Raw genomic sequence first — 27564 nt, 5'->3', positions numbered from 1 at the left:
GATTATTGTTATGCTGAAAATATACAAGAATTGGGATGTATAGTGAGAGCCTCAAATAAATTGCTCCTTCAGACTGAAATCAGTTGCACGGTAGAAAATGTCTACAGTCAGAACTTAACGCAAGACAATCAAGAGCTCTTGAGCAATGTTATTCACCTTCATCCACATAACCATGAACTGGAAGAAGCTGTGGATGTATGTATTCCCTACACCCTGTATGGCATCAAAAGACGCGCCAAAGAAATAATAGCAAAAACAAGTCAGGATGGCATAAAATGGGACACAATCCTTCCTTTCACAGCGGACAGTACTTTGAAAGACCAAGAGGTATGATCCTACTATGTCTTAACTGTTACCATTGAAAGTTGGATAGTTTCTAAATGTAATCTGAACACAGACCAGATTTTAACTTTAAACACTCCCTCTTCTCTGTTGCTTTATACAATGTAATACCATTGATACCAGACTATAATTTATAGTATATTAACTAGAAAATTCTACTTGTATGGTAGATATCTTTTCTAAGTTACTTATAAAAATTCAATAATAGTATCAATAGGAATGCTTGAAAATAGCTAGATTTACTCATTTTTGAAAAATCCAACTCTATTACAGGGATTGTTTACAGAAGTCAGGATTCAAAAGTTGCAGCTAATTGCTATTGTACTAAGATTTACAAAGGAGACAGTTCACATGCACAGCAAAAATACTGTTAAATCATCCAGTGATCCAAGAATATGTTTGAATTTTACAAAAGAAACACAAGCCATTGAAAGCTTCACTTTAGAGGTAAGATTTGGAATTTTAAAATCTTCTGTTGGTTGTTAGTGGATGGATTTGTTTGAATAGCTCTCAGTATTTCCACCCCATTTACGATATAATCGTACATGTTTATAGCACAGGGGGGCCATTCTTCCCATAGTGTCTCCTTCAGCTCTTTACTAGAATAATCCAAAACTAACCCCACTGTGCTGCTTGCTCCCCTTAGACATGTATCTTCCTCTGTTTCAAAAGTTTATCTGTTCTTCCTTTAAAAGATGCCATGACCTCTGCCTCAACTACTCCCTGTGGGAAAGCAGTATATGCTCAAGTCTGTATAAAGAAATTTCTCCTAATCGCTCTCCTCACTCTTAAATGACAATTTTAAATTGATGACCCCTCAATAGTGATATTGTCATTGGTACCCTGATCTTTTTGGTCCTCATTTTGAATGGGGATGTGATTTTTCATCATATATAATGAAAATGAAGGTAATTCATGCAAAATTTCAATGACAAGTGAGCGAAAACTGGTTTTATACAAGCTGCATAGTGTAACCAAAGCTTTACAGTGGATTTGTAATTATGCCTTGTGACTGGCTGATGTGGATTTTGTTCTGATACATGCAATATGTACATTGGTACTAGTCTAGCCTTCACATCTATCGCCAACACTTAGATATTCAGGAAAATATCACCTCTAATTGCTAACTCTCACCTCTAATCGTATTTCCCAAATTGTGATCTTCCATGTGCAGGTAGTCATGAGAGCAATTGGTTGCTTTGCTCAAATTATCAGCAAAATTCAACATGAGCATCTTTTAAGATCTTTGAGATTTTGGCCTTCCTTCCCAGAGTCCTGTGGGCCCTCCAATTCTGTGGCAAAGTGCAGCAGCAACACTCCTCCTCTCCAGTCTCCTCTAGTGGGCACCCTTGTTTCACTAGAAACAGCATGGGCATGCACCCAAAATGTTTACAGAACTCTGACCCCGGAACTTTATACATTCATAATGGGCAGGCAGAAGTTCTGCTCTGCTCCAGATCTGCCCACCCACCCAGGCCTCCCAAGGAATTTCAGAGCCAAAATGTTTTTGTCTAACTTTGCATGGGAGGGGGGGGAGGGGGGGAATCACGATTCAACTTGGCAAACCTTGTTCAATAATTTTCTAACCTACTAGTTTACTCATTAAGACTGTAAATTATTCAGTGACTAGATCAGAGTACTCTATAGAGACAGTTAATGGAAAATGTTACAGGGAATCATTATTTGAATAAGACTGATGTGTGAAATAGTAATTGTTCTTTTGTAGTATATAGGAAAAAAATACATAGCTTTCCCTTCAAGTGAGGGCATTTTGATAATGTCAGGATATAATATAAAACTTTTTAAAGCAATTTGTTTTTTATGGAATCCTATTAAGTCTGAAAAGTGCATAGTATTTCAGGAAGCATGAGTCTCACAACACACTACAAAAGTGTACGAGTCATGTTTTAGCTGATTAACAAATTCAATGTTCCTTATGTTGGAGTCAAACCTAGTGCAAGCCAATCTAGCCTTCGCAACTCAATTACGGTAGCACAAAACAAGCATATTTTGAAACAAAAACAGAAAATGTTAGTCAGCATCTGTAAAGAAAAAAGAAAGAACTTGTATTTATATAGCACCTATCATGATCGCAGGATATCCCAAAGCATTACAGCCAATTAAATACTTTTGAATTGTAGTCACAGTTTCAACATAGAGGAAACACAACAGCCAATTTGTTCACAGCTAGGTCCCACAAATAGCAGTGAAATACATGATCAGATAATCTGTTTTAGTGGTGTTGGTTGAGGAATAAATGTTGGCCAGGACATCAGAAGAACTCCCCCCCCCCCCCCCCCCCCCCCCCCCGCTATTCTTCAAATAGTGTTATGGTATCTTTTACATCCACCTGAGGAGCAAGCAGGACCTCGGTTTAATGTCTCATCCAAAAGATGGCACCTCTGATAGAGCAGCACTCCCTCAGTACTGCTCTGAAGTGTCAGCCTAGATTATATAACTAGATTCTCTAGAGTGGGACTTGAATCTGCAACATCTGCCTAGAGGTGAGAATGCTACCAGGAATCCAAGCTGGCACTGCTACGCTGTATTTCCAGTTTTTTATTTTTAGTGGCAGTTTTTTCTTTTTAATTGTATATATTTTTTGAAACAGAATTATCAAATGAAACCTTTGCAGAGTTAGTGCAGGAATCTGGTTACACAACATTGTGTTTGTGCTAAACAAGCTGAAGATTTCTTGGGGGAACAATTGAGTCGCGTCCCCTTTGGGGCGTTAACTTCGCCGGGGCGCTACTTTTAGTAATTGAGTGGTAGCGCCCCAAGAGGGAAGCGGGACACTACTGGAAGCGCTGTGAGGGAATATCGCGGCGCTAGGTGCCGCAGCGCCGCGGTATTGCAGGCCTTCCTCCCCTTCTTAAAGGAGAGGGGCCTTGCGCAGCGCGACCCAGGGCCCAGCTGGGCCACCAGGGAGCAGAGTGCTGGCAAAAGAGCCCGGCACTTCTGGAGCGCAGCCGGCACTCCGTGGGGGAGCGGGTCAGGAGGCCGGGGATGGCAGCGGAGGCAGGTGCTGGCAGGCGGCCAGCAACAAAAATGGCCGCCCGGCACCTCGCCTTTAAATAGCGCCGCCCCGGCCGCAGGTAGGCCCCCCTGACCCCGTCAGACATAGCGTCCGATGGTAAGTCGGGGGCACTACCGAAGATCGCGGCCTGGGTGCTGCGCACGACGATGATGTCATCGCCGGCGGCGCAGCGCCGTGGGGTGCCGCCACTAACCTCCCACTGAATTTCACGGGAGGGTTGGCGGCGCCACGCCCGGGTGCTAGTTGCTTTGCGACGGAGGCGCAAAGCAACCAAATTTTTCCCCCCTTGTTTTTAAGCATGATTAATGAAAAGAAAATTATCACCATTTTAAAATTATCAAATTTAAATGTATTCAAAGACAATTTATTGTGAACTACCTGCTACTGGAGTATTTTTTTCCCTTCAAGTAGTGAGCCATTAAATCTTTATCAGGCATTGCATTCTCTCTCCAATGGCATTACTTTGGTAGTCTTTTGCTCTACATTTGATTAACTTGAAGAATCTTGACTTGTAGCTTTAATTTTAAATGCATATTTTATGAATCATACCTAATCAAAAATTTTCATTTACTACAGCTTCAAAATTCAATGACAATAATATCATAATGAACACACTCTGGACCATTTAGTGACACTATCTTTTCCTTAACCACCCTGGAATATCAGTGATGAAATGCAATGTTACAAGATGACTTTCTGTACAACATAAGAGACAACAATATTCAGTACAGGTACTAGGGAAAATTTACATTTTGGGCATCCAATGTTAGCATCAACCACCGGAGCACAGTTAGATACAGAATAATGCTTCCGCAACTCTCCCATCCTGACAAGTGCTCACTCCGACATCTTCCATCCTCTGGCCTCACGGAAGTCGATAATTAGTACCAAATTGGGGGCAGTTTTGTGCTGTGCTCGTGCCCACTATAAACTGTATTGAAACTTACAAAACTCATTCCACATAGATCCCACACAGCCAACAGTAGAAGAGATGTTTAGCCCATTATTGGGCTGTATTTAAATCTAGGATGCCACTGTCTAATCTATTGCACGATCCAGTTCCCCAAACTATTTTAAGTTTCAATATTATTTTGAAGAATAATGGTGAGTCAATGTAAATTCAAAAGTGTATAACTGCAACTGTTTTTTTCCAGTTTGTCTAATTTATTTTGTGAACTATTTTCACAGGTCCAGCCAGTTTCCACAACAATATTATCTAGTTTAAGGAATAAGGATGACAGGTGTACTGCACTTCTTACTTCAAGCTCTATATTAAGCATGATTGGACCACGTTCCTTTCCCAGTCCAGTTGCTGTTCAAATTCCATGTCCACCTAGTTCACGCAGCACATACAGATGCACTGGAAGAGAAAGAGATTGTAGCACAAAAAGATCACATGGTAAGGAATGAGCTAAGCTTAACAACGTGACGTGGGGAGTTTGTGCCCTCCTATTTACATAATTTAGCACATTGTTGCATTTTATTGTAAGAACAAAAAAGGGGAAAGATTATGGGGGTGAAATTACCTTTTAAAAGTTTGGAAAATTAGCGCCAGGCACTGTTTTTCTAAATATTAAAAAATTCAGTTTTCTTGCTCCAAGAGGGAGGTGGAGCACTAAATCAAGTGCTCCACTTCCCTCTTGGAGCGCGATCAGCAGCAGGCGGGGTGGTGAGCTCTGCAGCGCTGCACATTGGGCCGTGCAGTGCTGCTGTGTTGGAAGGCTCCTTCCCTCCCTTAAAGGGAAGGGCCAACGCTGCAGGCTCAGCAAAAGAAAGGACACCTACCTGGACCACCAAGGGAACGGTGAACCCACGCGAGTGCCAGGCTGATCAAACACGGGCAGGAACCCGCAGAACAAAACAGATCAAAAAAGGTACTTTTTTTTTTGCTTACCTCGGCCACCTTGCCTTTAAGCATCAACCCCAAAGCGGCCCGACGCGCGTCCCCTGAATCTGGCGTTGTTTTCACCCGGTGATGCTTCAGGAGGCGTAAACGAATTTCAGGACAGGGTGATGCGCGGCCGGATGATGTCATGATCTCCGGCCGCAGGCGGGCGTGGTGATGGGGTTACTGCTGCTGCAAACCGGCAGGTGAATTTCACGGGTGGCGGTAACATCGCTGCGCCCAGGCGGTAAGATCTTAGTGACCCATTATCGCCCCCTGGAGGCAATAACAGGAGGTGCTAAGGCACTGAATTTCTAGCTCTTAAGATTTAATAATCAGCTATGCATAATGTTACACCAATGCATAATTAATTTAACCTGAATACTTCCAAAACAATAGTAAAAATATACCATTCTACTAGTGAATCTCCCATGGCCATGCTCAGGCTTAGTCAGAGGAAATGGTTACTGTTACAGTATTGACTATTGATTTCAGTGGTTGCAGGCAAGATAGTTCTACCAAATCAAGGATTTTATGTATACTCTTGTGGTGGTCATGATCAGTGAATTATTTACTGTTTTATAACAATAGCCCTGTTTGTGCCACAATGTATAATATCAGGTGGTGTGGAGATGCCGGTGTTGGACTGGGGTGGACAAATGTAGGAAGTCACACAACACCAGGTTATAGTCCAACAGCTTTATTTGAAATCACAAGCTTTCGGAGCGCTGCTCCTTCGTCAGGTGAAGTGGAGAGATGCATATACACACAGCATATATAGTCAGAATACTGCCAGATGATTACAGGTAATCTTTCTAACTGCCCTTTCTCACACCTCGGCAGAGAGATAATCACAGCAATCAAAGGTGTGAATGGTGTCCAAACAGGTCAGTCAGGAAAACATTACATCAAAGAACAATGAGGTGGGGTCACAAGGGGTCAAATGTTGCAGATGCTGGGGTCTGTATGAAAAACAAAAAACAGACAAAAAACATTTTTTTTTGCTGGAAATCACAGCAGGTCTGGCCGCATCTGTGCAGAGAGAACAAGCCAACGACGACTCGAGTCTGGATGACCCTACGTCAGGTGGGGTTACATGTAGCGTGACACGAACCCAAGATCCCGGTTGAGGCCGTCCTCATGAGTGCGGAACTTGGCTATCAGTTTCTGCTCGACAATTTTGCGTTGTCATGTGTCTCGAAGGCCGCCTTGGAGAATGCTTACCCGAAGATCGGAGGCTGAATGGCCTTGACTGCTGAAGTGTTCCCCAACTGGGAGGGAACACTCCTGCCTGGCGATTGTTGTGCGGTGTCCGTTCATCCGTTGTCACAGTGTCTGCATGGTCTCGCCGATGTACCATGCTCGGGGGCATCCTTTCCTGCAACGTATGAGGTAGACAACGTTGGCCGAGTCACATGAGTATGTACCATGTACCTGGTGGGTGGTGTCCCCACTACTTGCCTTCAAACAGCTGCCTAACCTCAAACAGACCATCATTCGCAGCAAATTACCCAGCTTTCAAGAGAACAGCGACCACAACACCACACAACCCTGCCATGGCAACCTCTGCAAGACATGCCAGATCATCAACACAGATACCATCATCACACGTGATAACACCACCCACCAGGTACATGGTACATACTCATGTGACTCGGCCAACGTTGTCTACCTCATACGTTGCAGGAAAGGATGCCCCTGAGCATGGTACATCGGCGAGACCATGCAGACACTGCGACAACGGATGAACGGACACCGCACAACAATCGCCAGGCAGGAGTGTTCCCTCCCAGTCGGGGAACACTTCAGCAGTCAAGGACATTCAGCCTCCGATCTTCGGGTAAGCATTCTCCAAGGCGGCCTTCGAGACACACGACAACGCAAATTTGTCGAGCAGAAACTGATAGCCAAGTTCCGCACTCATGAGGATGGCCTCAACCGGGATCTTGGGTTCATGTCACGCTACATGTAACCTCACCTGACGTAGGGTCATCCAGACTCGAGTCGTCGTTGGCTTGTTCTCTCTACACCGATGCGGCCGGACCTGCTGTGATTTCCAGCAAAAAAAATGTTTTTTGTCTGTTTTTTGTTTTTCATACAGACCGCAGCATCTGCAACGTTTGACCCCTTGTGACCCCACCTCATTGTTCTTTGATGTAATGTTTTCCTGACTGACCTGTTTGGACACCATTCACACCTTTGATTGCTGTGATTATCTCTCTGCCGAGGTGTGAGAAAGGGCAGTTAGAAAGATTACCTGTAATCATCTGGCAGTATTCTCTGACTATATATGCTGTGTGTATATGCATCTCTCCACTTCCCCTGCCGAAGGAGCAGCGCTCCGAAAGCTTGTGATTTCAAATAAAGCTGTTGGACTATAACCTGGTGTTGTGTGACTTCCCGTATAATATCAGGGCCACTGATTTATGGTGAATGAACAAGTCTAATTTAATTTTTACAAGATGTCAGTCCAGGATTATTTACTGGTGCTTTAGGGGTAGAATTCTACAACGGTCCATCCATTATTTTGTAAAAACACTGAAGTGACCTTTATTTTAACTTTTTTAACCTATGTATTTACTAATTATTCTTTACCAGTTTTAAAGTTGAGAATATACAGATAGATGATATGCAAAATGTATCAGTTGCAGTTAGATACCTGGTATTTAGCAGTACTGGGAAAGTGGAGGGGGGTTTAGCTGCACGTGGCACAGTCCTGTGCTTTGGCAACACTGGGTTGTGGGTTCTTGGAATTTGGCAGCACTATGGTGAGGTTGCTTGCTTGGCAACATGGAGGGCACCTTTGGTCTGGAAGGAAGATGAAGCGTCACTCGATCTGACCCTAGCAAGCGCCAACTCAGAGATGAGCACCACGTGTAATTTAGAGGATAGGATAGAGGTTTGCTCGTGGTGGATCATCGGGTACAAGCGTACAGGAGCTAGGGCAGGGGTGGGATTAGACGCCACAGGTGCCAGCTCGGCGGAGGGCAAGGTCATATACTGGCTCTGCTGCAGAGGACTCGGATGCTGACCTCGTGGGCCCCAACTAATGTAGAAGGCTGATGGGCATACGCCAAAAATTTCTAGGAGTATTGGGCAGCCTGCCAATGAGCTTTTGTGCAATCGCTCACAGCTTGAAGTGAGCTCTAATTTGTGTTGGGGCTTCATGCAGAGCATGGATACCATGTTGTAATAAAAAAAAAGAAAATGCTGGAAACATTCAGCAGGTCAGGCAGCATCTGCGGAGAGAGAAACTGAGTTAATGTTTCAGCTCAATGACCTTTGGTCAGAACTGGAAGAAGTTAGAGATTTAACAGTTTATTGGCAAGTACAGAGCCAGGGAAAAAGGGAGTGGGGGAGCGGGAGAGGAAAGAACAAAAGGGAAGGTCTGTGATAGGGTGGAGGGCAAGAGTGATTAAATGACAAAAGGGATGATGGTGCAAGGCAAAAGAGGGTGGTAATGGGACAATAAAGAAACAAAAGATGGGTCCAGAGGAGGTGTAAATGGTAATAGCAGAATCATTACCAGCACCTGCTGTTCAAGAAAATAGAAGTGTGGTTATGATCTGAAGTGGTTGAACTCAGTGTTGAGTCCAGAAGGCTGTAAAGTGCCTAATCAAATGATGAGGTGCTGTTCCTCGAGCTTCCGTTGAGCTTCACTGGAACAGTGTAGGAGGCCGAGAACAGAGAGGTGGGAGTCGGATGGAGAATTAAAGTGCCAAGTGACTGGAAGTTTAGGGTCACGCTTGCAGACTGAACGGAGGTGTTCAGCAAAGTGATCACCCATGGAGACCATGCTGTCCAACGCAGAGAGAGCAGTCAGCTTCATGAACAGGACAGTGGCGTCGACCATGACTGAGCCTCTAGTGATGGCTCTGACAGCTTTCATGGCAGCTCACGGTGCTGCCATTCAAGCTCAGGCAGCCGCCATCTTGGCTCGGGGGGGGGCGCGGGGGCGCAAATGTCAACAGGAGATTCCAGAGTGTCACATGACTCCTGCACCCTGTTCTTGTACAGAGCTGTAAGAGTGTTGAGGCGCAGTCCTAGGACAGTCATTGTGGCACCATGGGAAAGGCACCTGCTGTGTTCTCTCCGGACAATAGCATGCTTGCTCCCCTGCCACCCACTCCAGCAGTGCCCTTGTTAGTGCTACACAGCCAGCTGGGCATGACTGCCCTGGTCCATGCCGAGATGCTGCAGTCTGTATCCGGTTGGCCAAGGCCCAGAGCTGCTCGAAGTCGCCCACCACAGCCATCTGAAGTGTCTTCAATGGAAGCTCAGCAGCCTTCCATCTCCCTTTCTGTAGCCATTGGGGATACACCTCATGGAGCACTAGGATAGGTAAGCAAGCATACAAGACTGGCTCTAAGGGGTTGCACAAAGATGATTCTTAATTATTCTAGTTAAATATTTGATTACAGATGGAATTGAGTTGTCGGATAAATTATAAGGATTTAGTGTTGGTGTTACTATTTGTAGTGAAGATAGGGCAACACTCATAAGGCTGAACCGAAGGAAGGCAATATGATGGTGATAATGATTGCGGGACTTTTGGTGTATTGGCAATGGGAGGGTTGGTTCATGTGAAATGCTCTTGGATGAGCTCCTCGCTGAACTCTGGCAGCTAGGGACACGTGGTCAATGCTGCTCATGCTCTTCCTCCTCCTCCTACCTCCTCCTTTCTCATCCTCCTCCGCGACCTCTACCTCCTCCTCTTCTTCCTGCTGCACTTCTTTCTGCCCAGCTGGTGGTAAGGGCAGGTCCCTCATGATGGCAAAGTTATGGAGCTTGCAGCAGATGATGACAAATCTGGATATCTGCTCAGGGATGTACTGCAAAGCTTCTTCCAAACTGACCAGGCAGTAGAAGCATTTTTTCAGTAAGCCATCTGCTCGATTGACGTTCCTGGTGGTAGCATGGCTCTCATCTTGGTCTGCTCTGTGATTGAATTCCTTCCAGGAGTCATGAGCCACACTTGAAGGGGATCGCCCTGTCACCCGGTACCCAGCCTGTGACCTGGCGGCCTGGTTGGTATAAAGGCGGCATAGAGAATTGACTCATGAAGAATGAGTCATGACTGCTGCCAGGAAACCGGGCACAGACCTGCCTGATATGCTGCCTGTGGTCGCAAACCAACTGGAGGTTAATGGAGTGGAATCCCTTTCTATTGACAAAGATGCCAGACTGGTAATGGGGAGCACGCAAGGCACTGAGTGCGCATTCTATGGCACCTTGAACCATAGGAAACCCTCCAATGCATCCAAAGCTTAGTGCTCTCTCATCCTGCTTCGCTGTATTCATGGGGAAAGATTAGGCATTCCTCCTGGTGTAGAGAGCCCTGATACAACAGTGGACTGCAAAATGGGAGATATTGCTGATGTCACTTGCTGCAGCCTGAAAGGAGCCTGTGGTATAAAAGTTGAGGGCCACGATGACCTTGACAGTACGAATATTTATATTTCAAGCACCAACTAAAGCTACAGCAAATGTATTATCAGCACAGTCTGTCATTTTTTTGTCTCTCTCACATATGCACACACCAAACAGCCTTCTGCTTCTAAAAACACTTTTAAAGCTTTTGAAATTTGTCCTCTAGCTTTTAGAAAAACAACCAAATAAATATTAGAGCCCAACAGAGAACCATTCCATAATTTTCTAGTTTAAATGCTACTGAATGTCCTGGAAAATTTTTCACACTGCACATGCCCAGACTGCAGGATGTGGCAAAAATATCAAATACAAGCCCATGATTTTGGCAGAGGCTGAGGCCCTTCTGTAAAAACCTTAATGAAGATATTAAGAAGAAAAAACATAATTCAGTAGATAAATTTAATCATATTGTTTTGAAACCTAATTTTAAGCTTACTGAAGGCGACTTGTTTTTCCAACAGCATTTTGAGTGCTTCAGTTGGTTAATCAATAAACTGTCAACTGTTGACAAGGGGAAATGCCATTACAAAACATTGGTAATTTCATTGTTAAAGGTTGACATAATAGAATTACCATAAATTATAATATCCAAAAGTAAGGTTTGCGGACATGAAGTGCGCACATGTGCCTTTGTCACTGCCCATGATCAGTTGATAAATGTACATTATTTTATATAGGTGATGACGTAGTGTGGAGAGTGTCTTCAGAAATTTTCCCAGAGTCTCCAGTGGCTGCAGCCTGCAAATATATATTGTGATGGGTGGCAGTAAAATAGAAAGGAAAATGTTGATATAGTAATTTACAATGGAAAAGCTGGAATTTCATGTTCTACACTATTTTTAATGATGTATAGATTAGGACCATTGTTCCTCTGAACATTCCTTTCTTGCTTCTTCAAAGTTGCAAATACATCCTACTTGTTCTAGAGCTGAGTATTGGTTTTGAGTTTTTTTTATTCTGTTCATGGAACAATTTGCTGAAAAGCTGGGGAAATCGCTGAGTCAGGGAGGCGCACCAAGTGTCAGCTGTGGTTTCTGCTAGCCTTCTAGGCCAACGGTTCTGTCGGATGATAGTGTAGCGATTCGTGTGCATCGCCACTAAATAATCGAGTTCGACTTCGACGAACTATAAATAAGTTGTTTATTTACAGGAACAGGTTAAATACAACAGGTAAGGTAGCAGGTAAGATGGCTGACTGTAGGAGCACCGTGGTGTAGGTCTTTCCCCAGCGGGGACGCCACAAGGACTAACTAGAAGTTTCCGAACTCAATTGCTAGCAGGTTCCGAGCTCAACTGCCAGCAGGTTCCAAGCTCTGACGTCATGACGTCATCACGCAGAGTACAGGAATGAAGCCAGAGTACAGAAATGAAGCCTGAGTGCAGTAACAGATACATTTAAAGGTAAGTTAAAGGGAATTATGTATCTCAATGTAAGGGACAACCGGTGGTACCGCCACGTAGGTCCCCCCAGAATTCGCTTTAACGAAAGTCCAAGGATGAGATGGTCTGACGAGCTGGTGGTCACGGAGGTCGTGCTGTCTCGACTTGGTAGGCGAGGTCTGAAGATGCTGCTCGTGAGTGGATCCTTAGGCGCGTCGTGGCGAATAAAGTGTATCCGTCAGGCGAAGGAACATGGAAACGTGCGAAACAGCAGGCCTTGTCAGAGTGACGGTCAGGTTGGGCGGACGTGGACGATCGCTCTGTTGATGTTGGAACAAGTCCTTGTTCTGATTAACCCTGCCGGAAAGCCAAACGAGCGATCCAGAAGGACTTGACAGGCGAGGTCGATGAACTCGCCGACAGGTGAGCGAAACCTTCAGGAGGCTGGAACACGCGGAACGGTGCGTGCCATAGTGCTACGACGTTAACACAACAGAGGGTGAAGAGTTGCTGCGTGCTTCAGTGATCGGTGAGGCCAGCAACTTTCACGTGGCTGATCGCGGCCGCAGGATGCCCGTTGGACCCCTCCTTGATGAGTGCAGCGTCAGTAGAGGTTTGCATTTGGTAAAGGGAAAACTGGAGAAAGGGTGGCAACGGTCCGGATTGTTGTTGCTTTCAGGAGGGGTCAATTCTGCCTGGAGGGTGGCAACACTTGTAACTATTGTAGATTTAGGAGAAAACAGCCGTGAGGGCGGCAACGCTTTTTGTTCGCGCCGAAACGTGTAGTAGGTAACACAACCAGCAGGATGACGGGCTGGTGCGTCGTCGGCGGGGAAGGAGTCTTCGTTTTTCACGAGGGATAGGTCCTCGTGGTTCGCGAGGGATGGGTCCTCGTGCGCGAGGAGTGCGTCCTCGTGTTTCGTGGGGGTGAGTCTTTGTGGTATCCCCGCAGGGCGTGCTCCGATTTTGTGAGCCCGAACATGCTGTACCCCGCGCTTGGAGAGATGTATACTTGCTGTTGCTTTGGACGTAGAGGCGGACGATCCGTGTGGCGGTAGGAAAGACGAGTACGGGGACCGTAAGCAAGTACGTGGTCGGCGCCGCATCAATGTTCTCGTCGAACGGGGCTTCTACCTTTATAAAGCATGAGGGAGACTGTGGCTCCCTTGATTGCGGTAGCGACAGCATAACGGCTGGTGCTTCCATGGCGTGCTTCTTTTGTGAAAATTGCTCCCAAAAAAACGGGGTCCGGTTGAGTTTTGTCCGTGTCAAACGGGATCTGCTCCAGGCTGCGCTTACCTTGCGAATACGTTCGCAAAGACGGGGTCGCCTTTGGAGGAATCGGTGTTAGGCGGTTGCTGTTCCATGGTTGTTCGTCGGTTGTGCGTCGGTCGTCTTGTGGGAAGACGAGGTTCAGGCTACGCGTTGCTACCGTGAAAATCGTTCACGGATACGGGGTCATCAATTGTAGTGTTGGAATTGATGAGCTCCCGTACTCACGTTGTTGGGTCACCAATGTAGCGATTCATGTGCATCGCCACTAAATAATCGAGTTTGACTTCGACGAACTGTAAATAAGTTGTTTATTTACAGGAACAGGTTAAATACAACAGGTAAGGTAGCAGGTAAGATGGCTGACGGTAGGAGCACCGTGGTGTAGGTCTTTCCCCAACGGGGACGCCACGAGGACTAACTAGAAGTTTCTGAACTCAACTGCTAGCAGGTTCCGAGCTCAGCTGCCAGAAGGTTCCAAGCTCTGACGTCATGACGCAGAGTACAGGAATGAAGCCTGAGTGCAGTAACAGATACATTTAAAGGTAAGTTAAAGGGAATTATGTATCTCAATGTAAGGGACAACCGGTGGTACCGCCACAATAGAATCATAGAAAGTTACAGCAAGGAAGTAGGCCATTTCGGCCCATCGTGTCCGCGCCGGCCAACAAAGAGCTATCCAGCCTAATCCCACTTCCCAGCTCTTGGTCCGTAGTCCTGCAGGTTAGAGCATTCCAAGTGCACATCCAAGTACTTTTTAAATGTGGTTCGGGTTTCTGCCTCTACCACCCTTTCAGGCAGTGAGTTCCAGACCCCCACAACCCTCTGGGTGAAGAAATTTCCCCTCAAATCCCCTCTAAACCTTCCCCCAATTACTTTAAATCTGTGCCCTCTGGTTTTTGACCCCTCTGCTAAGGGAAATAGGTCCTTTCTATCCACTTTATCTATGCCCCTCATAATTTTATACACCTCTAAGGTCTCCTCTCAGCCTCCTCTGTTCCAAGGAAAACAGACCCAGCCTATCCAGTCTTTCCTCATAGCTAAGATTCTCTACTCCTGGCAACATCCTTGTAAATCTCCTCTGTACCCTCTCTAGTGCAATCACATCTTTCCTGTAATGTGGTGACTAGAACTGCACGCAGTACTCTAGCTGAGGCCTAACTAGTGTTTTATACAGTTGAAGCATAACCCCCCGCTCTTGTATTCTATGCCACGGCTAATAAAGGCAAGCATTCCATATGCCTTCTTAACCACCTTATCTACTTGGCCTGCTTCCTTCAGGGATCTGTGGACATGTACTCCAAGGTCCCTTTGTTCCTCTACACTACTCAGTGTCCTACCATTTAATGTGTATTCCCCTTCCTTATTAGCCCTCCCCAAATGCATTACCTCACTCTTCTCCGGATTGAATTCCATTTGCCACTGTTCTGCCCACCTGACCAATTTATTGATATCTTCCTGCAGTCTACAGCTTCCTTCTTCGGTATCAACCACACAGCCGATTTTAGTATCATCTGCAAACTTCTTAATCATACCCCCTATATTCAAGTCAAGAACGTTGATATATACCACAAAAAGCAAGGGACCTAATACTGAGCCCTGCGGAACCCCACTGGAAACAGCCTTCCAGTCACAAAAACACCCATCAACCATTACCCTCTGCTTCCTGTCTCCGAGCCAGTTTTGAATCCAACTTGACACTTTGCCTTGGATCCCATGGGCTTTTAACTTTGTGACCAGTCTGTCATGTGGAACCTTATCAAAAGCCTTGCTAAAGTCCATATACACTACATCAAACGCACTACCCTCATTTACCCTCCTTGTTACCTCCTCAAAAAATTCAATCAAGTTTGTCGGAGTGTGAAATGGTACTCAAAGTTGCAGACAGGCACCTATAGGCTAGAAAACCGAGGTCTTGGAGCAAGTTATAGAATTTACTTCATCAGAAAGAAGTTCAGAAACCAGTAACCCAAAACTTGTTCCATGGAATGAAGGGGGAATGTATAAAATCTTGAGCAAGCACATTATGAAGCTCCAAGATGCAAATAGCATACAAGAGGCCAAAATCAACGCTATAAAAATAAAAGTCCCTCAAAGCCACGCCGATTCCAGGGTAGTCCTCGGCAGGAGTTCACCAGAATGGCCAGAGACTAGGCTGGGACCCTGCATATTTAGCCTTATGATGGGGGTGAAGCCTTCCTCACCTCAAACATATAGCCATTGTTGTAAGGGGTCGAGGGCAGAGCCCAGGCCCTCGGTGTGTTCTGGCATCGTGTCAGTGGCAGTATGCCCGGTCTAGCCAGGCATTTCTCCCTGACAAACTGTGGAAATGGGGGCCCAGAATTGTAGCCTTGCATGGCCTGAGGAACACGCTGTGCAGACCTGCTTTCTGGCTGAGCCTTGTGCTTTAAAGTCATGGAGGTCAGCAGCCAGAAGTCATGGATGCCTCAAAACATCCTAGGAGCTTCCTAAAAAAATAAAATTTTTGCTGTAGCACAATTTTCACTTTCATATATGAAATTTTTCAAGTTAATTGAAATATGGTATGCCTGTAATGTTGCAACCTATTTACCAGTTCTGACTCCTAGCCCTCTCGCAAAACAATGTTTTTATTTATTTCTGTTCTTTCTGCAGTATATTTAATTTGTTTTTTCCTTGTATTCTTTTGAAGTTATTCTGTTGACGATGATAAATACAAGAAGGAAGAGGATGTACAATAATGAGCATCTCCATCTATTTTGTCAAAATGCTCCTTTAGAGCCTTGGACTTGCATTACAAACATTAAATTGGAAGAAAAGGAAGGATCAGTGGCCTTTGAACTGCGGAAGCCACAAGGAAGGTAATGCATCTGTTATATACTCAGTAAAATGTATGAATTATTTTTATTGATGCTCATTGATCAGACTTGAAGTTTGATAAAGTTCTCTCTGAATTGTTTGGAATGTAGAAACTTCAAAGAGCAATCTGCCCCATAACATTTTCCTTTTATAACAGTTTATAATTGCTATATCAAATCACTAAAATTTTTAGTATATCCTCTCAAGTGAAACACTGAGCAATTATATTACAAATGATTTGTCATAGTGGAAATGTTGCTGTCTTTGCTGCACTGCTCTGAGATCACATATTCCACGTGCCACTCTACAGCAGCTTAATTTCTGAGTGTTTCAACAATTGTTTTTTGTTTATTTTTAAATTTAAAATGTGCACAGTGGGAAATTATGTGTTATATTCTATTTGTGAGAAATAACTATAACTTACCCACTTGTAGAAAAAGGGGTTGTCCACTGTTCTTTTGATATGTTTAACAATTGATAAACTCTACCAAAGTGCATTGGGTTTAACAATTGCGCTTTACAATTTAACAATTGCACTGTACAATGTATACTTCTGTACTGTTTATAATATATGAATGCTGATAAAGGTATAATACAAGTTTGTTTTGTGTGCGCATACTTGGTCACTTTTGGAACCTCAGAATTCTATGTATGTGACCTTGTTCGACTTTAAATATAATCGTAAATGACTATCAATGAACAATATGGGAAGTATGTTGCTGCTAAAGTGCAAGTAATAAGGCAGAAGTACAACAATGTTGATAGTTAAATAAGCACGAAAGTAAATGCATGCATGGTCTTGCATTACTAAACAGTTTTATTGTATTAATGTTCAGCAAGAGAAGATTAACAAAAGTTACTTAAAACATACTAGCATGCTACCTTTGTCACACCAGTGTCGTGTTCTGCATGTTGAATGTTGATGTAAAGTTGCTGTATCCCTTTCCTTGACTATTTATGGGCTTCATTGAAAACTAGACCAACTTAAAAGAGAATAAGCATTTGTTAAATCTGAATATTTCATTTTCATTTTCCTAATCTACTTGCCATGACTCTGGGTCAAGCAATTATCTAAGCACACAAAGAATGACAGCTAAGAAGTTGTAAATGAAAGGAATTAAGTCTGTTCATTTGAAAGCTTCTCAGAACGTATGATTGAAACATTAAAGTATGAGTTTAGTTTGATGTGCATATGATTGTTGCTGAGCAACAACTGAAATAAATGTCCATATTATACATTTGTTTATAGGCCCAATAATAGCAGCAATACAATTAAATGCATTTGCAAGCTCAGTAAATCACATTTTATTTTCTTTCAGGTTAATTATACTGCGCACAATGTTAGAAAATAAAAGTAGAATACAAAACGCAGCATCACTCCTTGAAAATGCATTGAGGATGAAACAAGTTTGTATTGTTGTTGGGAAAGGGGAAGATCAGCCAAATGTATTCTGTATTCAGCTTTGCCCATTGGAGGTAGTCGATGATATGATGAGACGCTTGCAGCAAAATGGGTATGGTGGTCCACCAGATCCCATTTCAAGTAAACTGTTTTTACTGGGAGAAGGACAGGAGGTTTACATAAAATTCTCCAAAATGGCAATATCACCACAAGTGAGGAGATTCAACAAAAGCAAATAATAACTTTTTATTATCATCGTCCGAACAAACTGGAAATACAAGTGAAGGAGAAGGACCAATATGCAAATTACAGCTATGACTGCTACAAGGGTTTAGTGGAGTTTTACACACACAACCCAATTAGTAATAACGAAGAGGTCCTGTTGTGTAAGCTACCCATCGCAATCCCCAAGGTAGATGTGTTTTATGTTCATAGTTCAAAATAATCTAATTTTTGACAAATTCAAAGGTCATCTTTCCAAATTTATCTTAATACAATGTTTCTTTGATATCTGTAGGCCCAGTGCAAAATCAAAGGATCAGTGGGTTGCTACAGGAGTTTAATTAAAGAAGAAGGCAAGTTTAAGTTTTCTTTATTCTAATCAGTGGACCCTCAAGGGTAAAAGCGATAAGGGGGAAAAGGTAAAGTGCTGAATTTTCCTGTGCTAGTGTCAGAAATGGTTGGGACCGCCACTGGATGCCCCTGCATGTAAATGCTGGTAAAGGACAGAGCCCAGCCTCCTGTCCCATTCTATATTATTTTCTCTCTCATAGGTCCAGCAGAGAGAGTAATCCGGAGACTACTCTAGAAGTCCTTTTCTTCAACTTTTCTCTTTAGCTCCTGAACATCCCTTTTATACAACTTTCATTCTGCACCTACTTGTATTGTTGATTCCCACATGAACCATGATCATTGGTTTCTCCCCTTTCTATTGTGGAATCTTATCCACCTGTTCAGTCAAGTACCAAATCCTGGCACCTTCGAAAGAACACACCATTTAGATAAACTCAGTCATGCCTGCAGAAGATTGTATCAATCCCTCTTACAATGGAGTCCCTAAACCTACAATTTGGACAGTTTGATGGAATTACTACCGGTTCAGAATTTGAAAACCAACATGGTAATAAAGGAATATGATAATTTGTATTTATATAGCACCTTTAACGTAGAAAAAAAAGCCACAAGGTGCACCACAGAGCTGCAAGGAGAACATCCCCCTATTCTATTTTTTTGTGGTGGAAGTAACCCTGGGTCAGAACTTCTGGTATGTGTGTTCACTCGGCAGGGTGGGTTTTAAACATTTTTATAGTAATCTCGGATGTAATGCTTAAGTTATCCACCAGAGGGAGACAAATGCTAAGGGTTCATTTACCAGTGTTTTAAGGTAATGTTGCATTATGGGTAGAATGACATCATAGGATCATCTATCTTGGATGCATCATGCAGTAAGAAATACCAGTGCATGCCTTTGGCTGTAAGAGCTCTGTTCTCCTTATTCTGTGTAAATTAAAAGTAAAGTTTTGAGTTCCTGAAGTCTCACTTATATCAATTAATTGGATCTAACTACACGGATATAACATTTGGCGACGAGGATTAACTGTTTCAACTTGAAGAAGGGAAAATACAAGAACACTGCATCTGAATCATGGCTACTCGAGTTGGAGAGATTTCTGCTTTTGTTGTGCAAAAACAAACCTGGATAGAGTACTGTGAGTTATTGGAACATTTCTTTGTAGCAAATGATATTGTCGATGTTGGAAAAAGGAGAGCTATTTTGCTAACTTCGGTGGGAAGTCTGACATAGTTTATTGAGAAAATTATGCAGTCCTGTAAAGCCTGGATATAAATCATTTACTGAATTAGTGGACTTGCTAAAGGAACATTTCAATCCCAGACCGAGTGAGATTGTACAGTGTTTCAAATTTAATTCACGGAACAGGATACCGGGAGAAACTGTGTTGGATTATGTAGCGGTGTTGAGAAAACTGGCACATGGTTGCAATTACGGGAACAGCTTGAAAGACATACTGAGAGATAGGCTGGTTTGCGGGATAATGGATGCTCGAATGCAGAGGAGATTATTGTCCGAGACTGGGCTTACGTATGAAAAAGCGTTGGAACTTGCTCAATTAATAGAGACAGCTAACCATGATGTGAAAGAAATACAAGGTTCAGACTGGTCTACTACGAAGCAAGTTGCAGGTCAGACGCTGGTGCACAAGTTAAATATGAGTCGTACACCACAACGTGCGCATTTAAAAGCATGTTATAGATGCAATGGAGATCACCTGGCAAGGGAATGCAGGGTTCTGGAGGGAAAGTGCCACAAGTGTGGGAAAAAAGGACATATAAAACGTGCATGCAGAGCTAAAGCTACCCTGGAGGTATACGAACCTAAAGGGGGAGAAAAGCAAAACCTGGAAAGAGTAGTGAAAAAACAGGGAGCACATCACATCAGTGGAGAAGCTGAGAAAGAAGACGACGTTTTCATAATGCACAGTATGGTAGAGGACATTCCAAAAGTGGATCCTATCACTTTGCAACTGAGAGTAAATGACACTAAGGTCAACTTTGAGGCGGATACTGGATGTGGCGTAACCATAATGAACAGGGAGGAATATTCAAAATTGTGGAACCGTGCAAAAGTTCCAGAGTTAAAGTCTTGCTCTATGAAGCTTAAAACCTATACCGGTGAACGAGTGGCAGCATTGGGTACAGCTATTGTAACTGTGAAACACAGGGACACCGTGGAACAGCTACCTGTAGTTGTAGTATCGGGTTCTGGACCAAACTTGTTAGGTCGGGGCTGGATAAAAGAACTTAAATTAGATTGGGGAGCAATAAATCAATTGGAAGGAGGAAAACCGTTGTCTTTGCACGACGTGTTGATCGAACATGAGAATGTGTTCAAGGAAGAACCTGGAACATTTAATGGCCCCCCCAGCTAAGATTTATGTAGACAAGGAGGCACTGCCAAGATTTTTTAAACAGCGACCTGTGCCTTATGACATGAAACCGAAGGTAGAGGCTGAGCTTGATCGTCTTTTGAGGGAGAACATTCTGGAACCCGTAAAATGTTCAGAATGGGCAGCTCCCATTGTACCTGTTTTAAAACCGGACAATTCGGTAAGAATCTGTGGAGATTATAAATTGACTGTAAATAGGGTGTCTAAACTAGAACAGTATCCTATTCCTAAAACTGAGGATCTTTTTGCAAACCTGGCTGGAGGGAAGAAATTCACGAAGCTGGATATGAGTCATGCATACTTGCAGATTACACTAGATGAGGAATCCAAGAAGTATGTAACCATAAATACACACAAGGGTTTGTTTACCTATAACCGCTTGCCATTTGGTGTCTCATCTAGTCCAGCTATCTTCCAGAGAACTATCGAGGGTGTACTGCAAGGGATTCCACATGTTTCAATCTATCTGGATGACATTCTGGTGACGGGAAGAACCAACCAGGAGCATCTGAGCACTCTGAGAGGGGTACTTCAAAGATTGGATAAGGCTGGGTTACGGCTCAAGAGAAGTAAGTGTACTTTCATGGGGAATGAGGCCGTGTTCCTGGGACACAGAGTGGACGCCACTGGGCTCCATCCAATCAAGGAGAAGGTAAAAGCACTGCAGGAGGCACCAGATCCTACAAATGTGACTGAGTTAAAAGCTTACCTGGGACTGCTAAACTATTATAACAGGTTTTTGCCAAACTTGTCAACAGTGTTAGCACCTCTTCACAAACTACTGCGCAAGGAGACACTGGCAGTGGGAAGAGGAACAGAGGGTTTCATTTGAACAGTCCAAGAAACTGATGCTGTCCTCGGATGTGCTGGTTCACTACAATGCAGAGAAAGACATCATTCTCTTGTGACGCTTCACCTTACGGGGTGGGGGCAGTTCTTTCACACTGCATGGAAGATGGAACTGAAAGACCGATAGGGTTTATGTCTCGAACTCTGACCCCAGCGGAAAAAAACTATTCCCATTTAGATAAAGAGGGATTAGCAGTAATGTTTGGGTTACAGAGGTTTCATAAATACATATATGGCAGGAAATTCACCATATGCACCGATCACAAACCTCTTCTATCTCTTTTTAATGAGATGAAAGCAGTACCACAGATGGTGTCACCCCGAATCCAGAGGTGGACAGTGACGTTGAGGGCATATGAGTATGTCATCGTTTACAAAGTGGGCAAGTACCATGGGAACGCAGATGCCTTGAGCCATCTTCCACTAATCATAATCATAATAATCAACTTTATTGTCATTGTTAGTGCACAGGTGCAGTACAATGAAATGTAGGCTTGCGGCTCCCGAGAGTGTACATTTAGATTAAGACATTTAAACATTCAACATACATTTGGCTTGTAATACTTTAACATAAACATAACCGTAATAAAGTGCATTGGCAGATGTGCAGGCTTTAGAGTTTATTTGTGGAGTTCAGTAGGATGACAGCCCTGGGAAAGAAGCTGTTCCTAAATCTGGTCGTACGGGTGCGAATGCATCTGTAGCGTCTCCCAGATGGCAGGAGGGCGAACAGGCTGGGGTGGGTAGGGTCTTTGATGATGGACCGTGACGTCCGTAAACAGCGTTTCTGGTACATGTGCTCTATGGTCGGTAGACGGGTGCCGGTAATGCGTTGGGCAGTTTCGACTACCCGCTGCAGGGCTTTCCGGTCATAGTAGCTACAGCTGCCATACCATACTGTGATACAGTTCGTCAGGATGCTCTCTATTGTGCAGCGGTAAAAGTTAGAGAGGATCAGGGGTGACAGGTTACATCCCTTCAGCCTCCTTAGGAAATATAGGCGCTGCTGGGCCGCCTTCACCAGAGAGGAGGTATTGAGGGACCAGGAGAGGTCTTCCGTGATGTGGACTCCGAGGAACTTAAAGCTGTCCACCCTTTCCACCACAGCCCCATTGATGTGGATGGGGGTGTGACTTCCGCCTTTAGACTTCCTGAAGTCCACAATGATTTCTTTGGTTTTCTTGATGTTAAGGGCCAGGTTGTTATCGGCGCACCACTTCACGAGATGCTGGACCTCCTCCCTGTAGGCTGACTCATCGTTGTTGGTGATCTGGCCTACTACCGTGGTATCATCCGCAAACTTGATGATGGTGTTGGAACCATGAACAGCCACACAGTCGTGGGTGAAGAGGGAGTAGAGGAGGGGGCTCAGCACACATCCTTGTGGGGTACCCCTATCCGTGCAGCTCCAGAGGACAGAGTTTTGTTGTTGGGAACTGGTCAGGTAGTACGCAGACATGTGAATCAGATACTGACCAGACAACGGGAGATCGAACTGGAGGTTCCAGAGGAAAGGTTGGAGGACAGGTTTGTCCCCAGTTATCCAAATGCATTGGTGGTACCAACGCCACGAACAGAGACAGTTATACCTGGACCCCTTCATCAAGAGGAAACCATCGTAGCAGAGTCAGATACTCTGAGTACTGCTCAGGAGCAGCAGGTGGCTTTACCACAACCAAGCAGGGACTGGACTGTAAGACGTTCAACAAGGTCTCACAAGCCGCCAGAGCGATTGATCACGACCTGCTAGATTCGTTCCGTATGGACTATTGTTAAAGGAGTTTCCTTATGGACTTTTTAAGAATGTTGTTAAGAATTGTTGTAACTTAAGAGGGGGGGGATATAGTAATCTCGGGTGTAATGCTTAAGTTATCCACCAGAGGGAGACAAATGCTAAGGGTTCATTTACCAGTGTTTTAAGGTAATGTTGCATTATGGGTAGAATGACATCATAGGATCATCCATCTTGGATGCATCGTGCAGTAAGAAATACCAGTGCATGCCTTTGGCTGTAAGAGCTCTGTTCTCTCCTTATTCTGTGTAAATTAAAAGTAAAGTTTTGAGTTCCTGAAGTCTCACTTACATCAATTAATTGGATCTAACTACGCGGATATAACAATTTTCATCAGGAATTTCCTCAGGACTTTTCCCACTGCGCTGCTGTAACTTCGGTGTATTACACATGTAACTGCGACTTCAACCGAATTTCCACCAAAGTTACAGCGGCAGAGTGGGAAAAGTTCCGAGGAAATTCCTGGCATATGATGACTTTCATCTGGCATACACTATAATGTGGGACTGATACCCCTTCCTCCCTTTTAATCTTGTATTATTCACCATTTCAGGAGTTTTGCCTGAATATCACAAATATAACATTTCAATATTAATTGGCACAGTAGTTGTAGACAATTTTTTTGCCAGAAGTAAACTCATACTACCCACTTTCAATGAAAACCCATCCAACACATTTGGTTTCGTTCTCCCTCCCATTCAGTAGTAGTCAGTTTTATTATTGCTATTGGGTCACTTTTATTCCTACCAATGTGAAGTAACGGAGAGGGTTGATGAGGGTAGTGTAGTTGATGTTGTGTATATGGACTTCCAAAAGGTGTTTGATTAAAGTGCCACATAATAGATATTGGCAAAATGGAAACCCATGGGATTAAAGGAGAAATGACAGCGTGGATACAAAATTGGATAAGGGGCAGAAAGCAGAGAATAATGGTGAATGGTTGTTTTTCAGACTGGAGGGAAGTATACAGTGGTGTCACCCAGGGCTCGGTATTAGGACTACTACACTTTGATATACATCCTAATAGCCTAGACTTTGGTATAAAGGACATAATTTCAAAGTTTGCTGATGACACAAACTTGGAAATGTAGTAAACAGTGAGGAGGATAGTAACAGACTCCAGGAGGACATAGACAGACTGATGAATTGAGCTGACATATGGCAGATGAAATTTAATGCAGAGAAATGTGAAGTGATGCATTCTGGAAGGAAGAATGAGGAGGGGCAATATGAACTAAATGGTCCAATTATAAAGAGGGTGCAGGTATGGAGAAACCTGGGGGTTTACCTACAGAAATCTTTGAAGTTGGCAGGACAAGTTGATAAGGCTGTTTGTTTTTCTTTTAAGAAAGCATACAGGGGCCATGACTTTATAAATAGATGCATGAAGTACAAAAGTAGGAAGTTATTCTCAACTTTATAAATAATTGGTTAAATCCCAGCTACAGTATTATGTCCAGTTCTGGGCACCACTCTTTAGGAAAGATGTCAATGCCTTGGAGAGGATTTTTCCTACAATGGTATCAGGGATGAGGGACTTCAGTTATGTGGAGAGACGAGAGAAGCTGGGATTGTTCTGCTTAAAGCAGAGAAGGTTAAGTGGAGATTTAATGGAGGTGTTAAAAATTATGAGGGTGTTGATAGAGTAAATAGAGAGAAACTGTTTCCTCTGGCAGGGGAGGATTGGTAACCAGAGGACACAGATTTAAGGTAAATGGCAAAAGAACCAAAGGGGAGATGAGATTTTTTTTTTGCACTGCCTGAAATGGTGGTGGAAGCAGTTTCAACAGTAACTTTCAAAAGGGAATTGGATAAATACTTGAATGATAAAAAATGCAGGTCTATGGGGAAAGAGCAGGGGAGTGGGACTAATTGGATATCTTGATGGGCCGAATGGCTGCTTCTGTGCTGTATGATTCTGTTCTATGAACATATAAAGTGTGTCCTTTTAAAAACCTGCAAAAATTTAAGCATGTACTGAACAATTTTTCATAGTTTGAGTTAATTGCATTTAAATGATTGAAAAGTTTTATGTTATGCTATCTGTTACTGTACCTGGCTGTGACATGCCCTCTGCTTTTAGGACTGTTGGGAATGAAGACACTGAGATGGTTGGCTAGCGAGCTGAAAAATGACTACGAGGAACTTTCCAAGAGGCTGAATATTAAGCAGAGCAGAATGCAGGCTATCAAACTGAAATACCCAGAGAATGTGAATGAACAAATCATAGACATAATTGTTTGCTGGAGGAATGGCCAGCCCAGGTTCACTGACAAAGTTGCAATCTTGGCAGCTGAGCTAACTAAGTGCAAACGTCAAGACCTAGCTGAAGTGTTACAACAGATGAAAACAGAATACAGTATAAAAGATAAATGCTTGTAAAGCACTGACAATCCAGTGTCTTTAATTTTGTGAAAATATTCACAGCTAACTTTGATATTCATTCTGTAGCAATAATGCATCAATATTTATTTTTATCATACTATCTAGATAGTTAAGTCACTGGGGATTATTTCAAAAATGGTATCAATAAAACCTACATTTATGAATACTCCCTTGGAAGAATGCATAAACTATTTATCTCTCGAGTTATATACTTATATCCCCAGAGCATTTAAACAGAGACAAACTGGATTTTGTCTACATGAAGGAAATTGAATTTTGTGTGGAAAATACAAAGTTTGTGTGAAAGATGTATTTCATGTAGAATAGTGGAAAAGCCAATCTGCAACCTCTTTGATGGCCAATTTCTCCTTTGAATTGCAACTCCAAAATTTTTATGAATATCTTTGCCACTCATCTGTACAATCTGCTTCCTAAATTGATTCTTCTTGATTAAATAGATTTTATTTGTTGAAGGGATTATAATGTCTGGTAACCTGTCAACATCCAATGAATCTAACCATTCTCGTGGGGTTACGGGGATAGGGTGGGATATGTGCTGGTGTAGGGGTTACGGGGATCGGGTGGGATATGTGTCGGTGCAGGCTCGATGGGCCGAAATGGCCTCTATCTGCACTGTGGGGTTTCTGTGATTCTCTCTTTAGATAATGAGAAAGTCTTTGATAGCGTGTAATGGGCCTTCTCATGAGAAATGCTATTTTTTTCTTTGGTGTGGAGATGCCGCGGTGTTGGACTAGGGTGGACAAATGTAAGAAGTCACACAACACCAGGTTATACTCCCAACAGTTTTATTTGAAATCACAAGCTTTCGGAGCGCTGCTCCTTCATCAGGTGAAGTGGAGAGATGCATAAAGACACAGCTTATATAGTCAGAGAATAATGCCAGATGATTACAGGTAATCTTTCTAACTGCCATTTATCACACCTCGGCAGAGAGATAATCACAGCAATCAAAGGTGTGAATGGTGTCCAAACAGGTTAGTCAGGAAAACATTACATCAAAGAACAATGAGGTGGGGTCACAAGGGGTCAAATGTTGCAGATGCTGGGGTCTGTATGAAAAACAAAAAACAGACAAAAAAAACTTTTTTTTTGCTGGAAATTACAGCAGGTCCGGCCGCATCTGTGTAGAGAGAACAAACCAACGACGACTCGAGTCTGGATGACCCTACGTCAGGTGGGGTTACATGTAGTGTGACATGAACCCAAGATCCCGGTTGAGGCCGTCCTCATGAGTGCGGAACTTGGCTATCAGTTTCTGCTCTACGATTTTGCGTTGTCGTGTGTCTCGAAGGCCGCCTTGGAGAATGCTTACCCGAAGATCGGAGGTTGAATGTCCTTGACTGCTGAAGTGTTCCCCGACTGGGAGGGAACACTCCTGCCTGGTGATTGTTGCGCGGTGCCCGTTCATCCGTTGTCGCAGTGTCTGCATGGTCTCGCCGATGTACCATGCTTCGGGGCATCCTTTCCTGCAACGTATGAGGTAGACAACGTTGGCCGAGTCACATGAGTATGTACCTGGTGGGTGGTGTCCTCACGTGTGATGATGGTATCTGTGTTGATGATCTGGCATATCTTGCAGAGGTTGCCGTGGCAGGGTTGTGTGGTGTCGTGGTCGCTGTTCTCCTGAAAGCTGGGTAATTTGCTGCGAACGATGGTCTGTTTGAGGTTAGGCGGCTGTTTGAAGGCAAGTAGTGGAGGCATGGGGATGACCTTAGCGAGGTGTTCGTCATCATCGATGACATGTTGAAGGCTGCGAAGAACATGGCGTAGTTTCTCCGCTCCGGGGAAGTACTGGACGACGAAGGGTACTCTGTTGGTTGTGTCCCGTGTTTGTCTTCTGAGGAGGTCTATGCGATTTTTTTTGCTGTGGCTGCCAGATTCTGTGTCACTCTAGGTTTCGGGGGGATTTCAATGTTGGTCAAAGAACATAAATCGTCCCTATTTGTGGATAATATTCTCTATATT

At 43.7% G+C, this 27564-nt stretch overlaps 1 pseudogene across 1 annotated transcript; it reads left to right on the top strand.

Annotated features, from left to right (window-relative positions):
• LOC147120309 (death domain-containing protein 1-like) lies at positions 1 to 26110 on the top strand (annotated as a pseudogene). Its single transcript, XR_015078162.1, has 7 exons — positions 1 to 327; positions 616 to 789; positions 4568 to 4778; positions 16018 to 16186; positions 17504 to 17998; positions 18104 to 18161; positions 25277 to 26110. The product of XR_015078162.1 is annotated as a death domain-containing protein 1-like (transcript).
• The last annotated feature ends 1454 nt before the right edge of the window (positions 26111 to 27564 follow it).

This window comes from Somniosus microcephalus, chromosome 4, assembly GCF_052327205.1.
Source record: "Somniosus microcephalus isolate GS21.2 chromosome 4, FLI_Smic_1.0, whole genome shotgun sequence".
Taxonomy (NCBI): Eukaryota; Metazoa; Chordata; class Chondrichthyes; order Squaliformes; family Somniosidae; genus Somniosus; species Somniosus microcephalus.
Note: the sequence above shows the minus strand (reverse complement) of the source record. Positions and strands in the feature narration are given on the sequence as shown.